This window comes from Myotis brandtii, unplaced genomic scaffold (assembly GCF_000412655.1).
Source record: "Myotis brandtii unplaced genomic scaffold, ASM41265v1 scaffold186, whole genome shotgun sequence".
NCBI lineage: Eukaryota > Metazoa > Chordata > Mammalia > Chiroptera > Vespertilionidae > Myotis > Myotis brandtii.
In genome coordinates this window covers 1,609,835-1,619,233 of record NW_005356905.1, presented here as the reverse complement: position 1 = coordinate 1,619,233, position 9,399 = coordinate 1,609,835, and the positions used below count along the sequence as shown (strand labels likewise).

Genomic DNA, 9,399 nt, shown 5'->3' with positions numbered 1-9,399 from the left:
AGAGAGAGAGAGAGAGAGAGAGAGAAGAGAAAAAATAAATAGTGGTGTCTACAAGCTAATTTAATTTTGGGGAGAAATTCTTATCTTAAAAACTTCCCAAATTATAATTACATTGAGTGCTTTATTTTGCCATTTTAATGAAAAAATCCAGGTTGATAAATACTATTATGTGAAGACAATGTTGTTTTTTTTAAACAATCCTTCCTGGTACTGTTGTATACTTCTATAAAACCTTTTATTAGAAACTAGAGGCCCAGTGCACAAATTTGTGCACAGGGATGGTCCCTCTGGGTGAACTGCAAGGATCAGGCCAAAACCCGCAGTCTAACACTGCCTGCAGCTCCTACCTGCTGCTCCCACTCATCCCAGCTCGTGCCCAATCAGTCCCAATTGGGAGAGGCTTGTGCTAGCCAGCCATGAGCCCTGCATCGGGGAGTGGCCTGTGGGATCGGGCTGGGGAGGGAGCACAGGAGGGCTCCAGGGTGTGTCCAGCCCATCTTGCTCAGTCCCAATTGGCTGGACCCCAGCAGCAAGCTAACCTACCAGTCAGAGCATCTGCCCCCTGGTGGTCAGTGCATGTCATAGTGAGCTGTTGAGCAGCTTTAGCATATCATTAGCATATTACGCTTTGATTGGTTGTTCGGTTGTTCTGCCATTTGGTCTATTTGCATTTTATTATATAGGATTATGGCCTTTAAAGTATACTTATTTTTACATATATATACACTTACTCAAAATGACTACCTGTGACTTTCTCACTCTTGGATACTCTAAGGTCCAGGTCAGGATGATCAACAGGTTTTAAGTAGAAAAAAGCCCATCAAATTCTTAATGAATTATTTTATGAAGTGGAAGTCTGTTACCCTGTTAAACTCTAATCTCATTCTGAATATCTACTAACAACTTCCCTAACATTTTATGTACTTTCCTGTCCTCTGTGCTCCCATTGCCCAGTGATCTAGACAGTTTACACGTGTGCAGGTATATATAATGGTCATGTAACTATTATACATGAAAAGTACAATATGCAAAAGTGTTTTCCATGCTCTTTTATAATAAGACCTTCTGAATGTGAATTCTTGGATAGGAAAACTATGTACACTGGTCACTGGAAGATTACATTAGGAACTGGATGTAGAATGGGTCTGGACTGAAAAAAGAGAGACTAAAGAGAAATAAGAGCCCTAGCCGGGTTTGCTCAGTGGTTAGAGTGTTGGACCAAGGACTGAAAAGTTGTGGATTCAATTCCAATCCATACCTTGTTTGTAGGCTCCAACCCTAGCCCGGGTCAGAGTGCATGCAGGAGGCAACCAATTGATGTGTCTTTCTCACATTGATGTTTCTCTCTCTCTGTCTCTCCCTCTCCCTTCTACTCTCTCTAAAAAATCAATGGAAAAATATATATATATCCGCTGGTGAGAATTAACAAAAAAAAAGAGAGAGAGAGAGAAACAAGAGTGAGAGACCACTAAAATAATCCAGGATGAGAGAATTATAATTTAAAAATAATAATAATAAAGCTAACTTTTGTTGAGTATTGGGGCCTCTAACACTTTACATAAATTAACTAATTTAATATTTTCAACCACCCTATAAGGTAATTTCCATTTTACAGATGAGGAAACTGAGGTAAAGAAAGGTTAAGTAGCTTGCCCACAGGCACAGAGGTGGGAAGTGGCAGAGCTGAATTTGAACCCAAATAGGCACCAGAATCTGCACTAAATATATGTCCTGTTTTCAGAAACACAGGGCTTATTTTTCTACGTTTGATCCTTTGTGCTAATTGATATATAAATGCATCACTTTAAATGTGAGGACACATCACAATCTTCACAGGATGGGGAGAGGTGTTCAGATGTCATATAAGATTACTTTCCCAAAGAGGGGCATAAGGCATTTAGTTGGCGATGTGTTTTGCTCATCTTTCCTTAGTATGAAAGCTCCCAGTATCCATACAAATGAAAAGATCAATTTATCTGATTTTCTCTCAAATGAAGTCTATTATTTTCTTACCATTCTCTCAACATAGAGAAAAGGTGCAGAAATACTTTTATTCTTTATTTTCAACAATTTATGTAAATCCCACAATATTCATCCAAGTTAAACAGAAACACAAACCATAAGGCAACATCATTCGGATCCTGCCGCTAGCCCATCCAATAAGCTCTAGGGAAGGAAGGATGAGGAACCAGAGGGCAATGTGATCAGTCATCCTAAACTGGGCCTGAAACCATCTGATCAGAGTGAAAAATTCCATTAACTTATTAGGTCAAGGCTATATGTGAGTGGTCATTTCAGACAAAGTCAAATAAAGAAAAATTTGGTTTTCTAAGAACCCTAAGTCAAATTCTAGCAATTTAACTTCTGTCATCTAATATTTTACTAACTTTTTTTTGCATTTTTGTATTCTCTTGCATTGGCAGTGGAGCAAATCTGTTATAAGAGATATCAAGTTGGTTTTTTTGGGGGGGGAGGGTCCTTTATTGTCATGGCTAAATGAAGTTAGAGCATTTAGATGAAATAACTGCACACAGCACAGACCGCGAGGCCCATGTTATTTCCTTTCTTAAGCACCCTTTTGTATAACCATCGCAAATCTGTTATAAGAGATATCAAGTTGGTTTTTTTTGGGGGGGGAGGGTCCTTTATTGTCACGGCTAAATGAAGTTAGAGCATTTAGATTAAATAACTGCACACAGCACAGACCACGAGGCCCATGTGATTTTCTTTCTTAAGCACCCTTTTGTGTAACCATCTTCACAGTAAGACTGGGAAAGCTGGGATTCCCTTTTCAGAAGTAAATTTATTTGGGGGTCAAAATCCAACCCTCTTTTCGGTATCCACCCTAATATCAGCTGTTTCTCAAGCCTCCTCTAATCTCTAGTTCTTGGCAGGCTCCAGTCAAACCCTGTAAACTATAAAAGTTCCGCCTCATTATCAGATGCATATGTGGTAAAACATGGGTCTCTATGTGCATCTTATTCTCCCTTCTAGATTCTAAACTCCTAGAGGGGGGACAGTCTGTTTTACCTTTGCATCTCCCACAGCACTAGTCAGATTACTCAGTCAATAAACGTGTTGACTAAGTACTTGAATAGTTGTGAATGGTTCCAGATGATAACTAAAAATTCTTGGATGTAAATTTTAAAGGAAGTATTGATTTCATCTTTTTGGATGAATATAACCGAATTGATAGAATCTAATTTACACTGAAGGTCAGTTAAAGCACAGTTCATACCTTTCTAACGGACTGTCTGTTTAGTTAAACCTAAAATGACAAAGCAAATGTCATTCACAGTCACCGAGGACGTGGATGAATGGTTTTAGTTAAACCTAAAATGACAAAGCAAATGTCATTCAGTCACCGAGGAAATGTCTGCTCCTAAAGAGGACGTGGATGGATGGCTGTGACTCTCCTGTGGTGTATCCATCTGCTCTCCCTGTTATTTTGACCACCATGGCTCTAACACTCTCTTGCCCATTAACATAATCAGACAAGTGTCATCAAGGTTAAGAGGGCTGTGTAAGCATCACTTACAAACAAATGACTACCCGTGTGTACTATAACATTTGTCCTCTGGATAGAGAATGGTGTTCCTAATGGTATGTTTACATAAAAATCTCAGCGTATTACAATGAATTAATGGAAGTAGTTTAGAAGAGTACTAATTGTGAAAAGTTAGGAATTTTGTACATTGTCAAATGTAATGATTTTGTTCCAATAAAGGCTCTAAAATTTTTATATAGGATGGGGTTAGAGGAGGCTACTGGATTGAAGGGAAGAAAGGCTTAAAGCTGCATTTTCCTAGCAAGCACCCTGCTTCTGCTTTGAGTGAGGCTTTGGGGTCAGAGGCTCAAAGAGAATATGAGAGGGCATCTCACCACCATAGAAACACAAAGTTCATGCTTCATAACAGATGTGCTATCAACAGATGCTCCTTGTCCTGAATCTGACTTGACTTTCCAAAACGCTAGTACCATGACTAATGTTGAAAATACTAGTTATGAGTGATGCATTTAGTAGCATATAACTAAAGTTTTCTATCAACAGAGCAAGTGATTCCAACGGCATCCTGTAGTTAGTGGCACTTTCTTAGATGCAGGCAATAGGATTCATTGATGAAATACTGCTCATTTCATATGCCTCATAGAGACATTTGATTGTGAATGTTAGTAAGAATACCTTACTGTGATTTTACTGTCATTCCAAAACATGGTCTTATAGAACATTACTAAGTGTGGGACAATATTTTAGCATACGGAGGGTGAAGACCTTTTTGAGTGAAGTAGACCAATTCACTAAACTTGGAACCTTGATATCTGTTTGTTGAAAATGAGTCTGATCTTGTCAATGAGAAAGAGGTAAAAGCTTTAAGCAGCTTTGATTCCTTCAGGTCACTAGAGGGATAGTCTTCCCTTGGCACCTTCCTCTCTCTTTTCTTTTTCCCTTCTCTTCCTTCCCTTTCTCTTCTCTCCTCCTTTTTTTCCTTTCTTTCATTCCTCTCTCATGCTTTAAACTCACTTCATCATCTTCATTTCACACACAACAATTTATTTCCCAGACTGTGAAATTGAAGTTCAACCTGTTTCTGAAAGATCTGAGAATTCCATTTCTACTTTGAAATTAAGTCTAAATGGCATTGGAAAAATCATTTGAATCAGGGGCTCTTTGAAAGGTACCCAAAGATTTCAGGTTCGACCTAATAAATAAAATATTTGGGTTTAAGTTTCATTTAGTATCCATGTGTTTATTTTTATTTTATTTTATGATATGGAAAGATAGCATACATGGGACCTTTTCTCCTGAAAATAATAAAAATATCTCATGAATCATTATGATTTATGACTGAAAAGAATTCCTACTCATGTTATTAGGGTATTTTTCTTCATTATTGCTAATGCCTGTGGGCCTATTGGAATCCTGAGACTCATTTGTAACAGGACACAATTAAATCACTATTGACTACATTTTCATATCTCTAATAAAAAGAGGGAAAGGTAAGGAAATACATTGGTTCTTGCCAAGGAAACAAGCAAGGACCATCTCCGCTTCTGCTTTATTACCATGTTTCCTTCTTGAGTTTACTGTCATGGCAATGGCTTTGATTCAGCTCACAGGCTAGTGTTTCTATCCAAGATCTACACATGACTTTACAAATGCAGTCACGAGAGGTACATTGGATTAAATATTGATTTGAATGGAACTCTATACCTTCTAGCATTTGGCAAAGCAAGGCATCGGGTTAGCAGCAGGTAAGGCCACCGTCACACAAATGCTCACGCAGGGCATGTCTATGTAAACTGAGTGTAGCTGACATCTGGGAGTGCAAACTCAGGTTCTCAGCTGAAGACATGGTGAGGAATGGCCATGTTTCTATTTCTTTTTCTCCATCACCCTTTTGGAATCTGTGTTGAATAATATTTTTAGATAGGTATAAATAGGGAAATTGACAGGGTTGTACAGGGAGTCAGAAAACCCAGATTTGATTCTTGGCTCTATTGCTCACCAGGCATGAGTAACTTTCCCTCTCCAAATCTTGGTTTCGTCAGCTCTCACACTTCCTAGACCCCCTCATGATGCTACTGTGAGGACCATATGAGCTCATAAGTGTGCAAGAATTTGTTAGGATGGTAGAGGCTGAGAAGGAGAAAGTTTCCATGTCTGTTGCATAGGATGACACATTCAATCTGCAAAATGGTTTTCTTTCATTGTCTTATGTCTGTCTTTGTGCTTGTTATCACCTAACAAGCATTGCAAAGAATGCTTTCCTGGTTTCCTGGATGCCCTTTAAAATAGCATATTTTATGATAAATCTTAAAACTATACGACTTAATCAGTACATAGCAGTCTCACTAGACAAGTATACCCACCCTCCCTAACTAACCCCTGTATTTCCCTTGTGACTGAAGCTTAAGAGGAATAGACAGAAAAATAATGCTGACAGGCTTTTAGTTTGCCAGACCCATGCACACTCGTGAACTCATTTGATCCTCACAATAACATTATTGGGTGGTCAAGGAAGAGATGATTACCTTCAGTGGGAGCTGAGGAAAGTGAAATTTAGAGGTCAGCCATCAATGGAGCCAAACCAATGGAGGAATTGGTTTTTCAGTTCCCTAAATAACCCTATTTCACTGTTTACTCCTGCCTGGATCCCTATACTCTTTGATCCACAGGATGACACAAAACCTTGATTCCCTTCAGGAAAGAGTAACCTTATAACCCCAAAGACTTAGTAGTACAGTAACAACACATATTTGAAAATAAATGCAAAAGAAAAAAGGTTAGACACGAGCAGTTGTGAGTTAGAGGAAGGGGGTACTAAGGCACTACAAATTTATATAATAACTACAGCCCCCCCCCACTCATAAGTTAATGTATTTTTGCAAATATATTTAATGCAAACTTGTTGTAATGGACATATTGAGACTGAGGACAGGGTTGGAGAAGAATCAACATAGAACTAATGCTCATGACAACTATATTGAAAAGGATTGTGAGGGCTCATCTAGTCTTAGCAAGAAGTAGTGACTTGTTTGATTGGTAATGTCAGCAATCATGTGGCATGGCAATGGCTAGCTCAAATAATGGTCTAAAAACCAGATAGATATTGATCTATAGGCGAGATTATTTGGTCTGGCATTAAAATCCTTCTTTAGCCTCAATCTTGCTACTTTTACAGCCTTATTTGCCATTAATCCCTAATGCAACCATCTTCTCTATCTTGACTTCCTCTCTGTCCCATTTAGTCATAGGAGCAGCCAGGCTCCTGTTTATCCCTAAATGATGATATCTCTGCCATTCTTCAAGGCCAAGTTAAGACCTGTGTCCTCCATGAAACTTTCTTTTTTTAAAAAAAAATATTTTATTGATTTTTTACAGAGAGGAAGGGAGAGGAATAGAGAGTTAGAAACATCGATGAGAGAGAAACATCCATCAGCTGCCTCCTGCACACCCCCTACTGGGGATGTGCCCGCAACCAAGGTACATGCCCTTGACCAGAATCGAACCTGGGACCCTTCAGTCCACAGGCCGACGCTCTATCCATTGAGCCAAACCGGTTAGGGCCATGAAACTTTCTTAACCATTTCAACCCACACTCATCATTTCCACTTCTAACCAGTACAATATTCATTATCACACAGTTCATATTTGTTCTTAATCTATACTGTCTGGTAGCATTACTTAACTAGTATAAGTGATATTATATATATATATACATGTATATATAGTTTGTCTTTACATATAGACTGTAAGATACTTAAAGACATTTTACACTTCCCTGTGTCTCCTTTACACCTAACATTTATAGTATATGCTCAAAAAAATCATTGTAGAATAAATAATTAAAAGGAGTATGTGAGATAATATACTGTACTCTACAAAGCATATTGATTCTCATAAATTTCAGTCTCATTTGATGCTAATTAAGAATATATATTCCATTTCCCATAAGAACTACATCCAAAGTTAACAGATATAAACTGCAGTGTGTTAGGAACTTCCAATATGTAGAAGACCATAGCTAACTGAGGGGATGCTCTGGCTTCACCTAGAATTCCTAGAAGATTTGCCTTGAATGGCTTTTGAGATTTGCTCCTGAGAGCACCTAGTGGTAAAATATCTATAATTTCTCATTTATTAAGCTTCTACCAAGAACCCAGAATTATAATAAATTGTATCATCCAATCCTCATAATTACTCTGCAAGGCTGCTCTCATTATCTCCATTTTACAGATGAGCAAACTGAGACCAAGATGAGTAACTTACCAAGGTCACAGAGTAGTAAGTGTCTTTCTGACCTAGCACTTAAAGTGGCCTTTGTGTACATAGGAGTTGGTACATAATGGTCAAATGCATATTGAGAAACATTGACATGAGAGTTTAGGTTCTTTCTTCTCTACCTGTATCACAGGGAGATTTGTCTTGAGTCCAGGAATATCCAAATCTGTTTCCCTCTTTGCCTCAGGCATAAGCAGTGGGACAAATAGCCTCAACACAGTTGTATGAACAGAAAACCCCTCACCCATGGAGACTATGGAGAACCCATGTCACTGCTTATGCTTTTAACAACAGAGCTAAGGTCAGACATCACTCTCTTCTGAAAAACCTTCAAATGGTTCTCCAAGAAGTTGCTCTTGAATCTTTCTCCTCCTACCTGGAGATCAGCTCCCCCGCCCCCCCTCACTCTCTGCAGGTACTTGGTTTCTCGTCATGTTGGCTCTTGCATTAGACTTACTTGTAAATACATCCAAGTCCTTTATTAAATTATAAGTGCTTTAAAATAAGATCCATGGCTGAATATCTACTGACTGCCTCACTCAAAGAAATCAATCTATCTTATTTAACATAATGGGAAGTTCTTTAAGGACATGTATTGCTATGTTCCGATTTGAGACACAGCAATTAATTTTTTCACAGTTCATTTCATATCACCTGCTGTTTGTGCCCTGTATATATGCTCTGGAGGTGGCCTGCCTGGAGGTGGCCTGCGCCTGCTTCTTTGCATGCAAATGGCTTCTCAGGGGCATTCTCTGACTGCAGCATCAAGTAGGGCCTGAGATGGTGTGGGGGGCAGGTCCTAAAGTTGCGGGGATATAGCACCCTGGGGGTGACCTTCAACAAGGAAGGTGCTGGTGGATCAATGCCCCGGTTTCCTCTCCCCTTGGCAGAACAACTCTGAAGTGTGTCCACCTGAGGGGCCTGGGTAGGATTGAGCTCCCCGTGTCTACAGCTGTACTGCACACGAATGTTCCCTTCACTGTCTTTCCTTCCCTCCTCCTCTCACTTCACTACCCCTCACAGTGTTTCCTAAATAAGTTACTACTTGTTCCTAAATTCTTGTCTCAGGGTCTGCAGTTAGGGGACCCAAACTAAGACAATTTCTCACCCCTTCCTACAGCCTTCTAGTTATCAAATCTGGGGTTAGAATGTGGGACATGGTGCACCTGAAAATGGGAGAATGGGCAAGAGCCAAGATCGTGAGTCTTTATCCTCATCGGTGAGCTGTATCAGCCAGGGTGTGTGTGACTGACCCACACAAATTCATCTTACTACCTCTGGCAGCTCCGACCAGGTGGGACTTGTGCAGAGGACACAAGAGACGCAGCAGAGCTGGGGGAGGAAGTTCCCTGGAGCCACAAGAACCAGACGGGGCTGCAGCCCAAGTGATTTCATCTGGAAATTACTGCTCTTTTCAGTGTTGGGAAAAGTAATTTGGCTGCACTGAATAACTCGAAAAAATAGACCTATTACTGTTTGGATAATAAAATAAGGCCAGTTATCCTATATTTAGGACTTCCCATACATGCTTGCTTATAATGCTGACTAGTACAGACCAGAATCTCAGCTCAAAATCTAATACCTGATCAGGGCGATTAATGTTCTTCACGGTAATG

At 39.5% G+C, this 9,399-nt stretch overlaps 1 protein-coding gene across 1 annotated transcript in view; it reads right to left on the bottom strand.

Annotated features, from left to right (window-relative positions):
* Window positions 1-9,399, bottom strand: part of LOC102250813 (schwannomin-interacting protein 1) — a 683,922-nt gene that overhangs the window by 384,412 nt on the left and 290,111 nt on the right. The window lies entirely within an intron of this gene.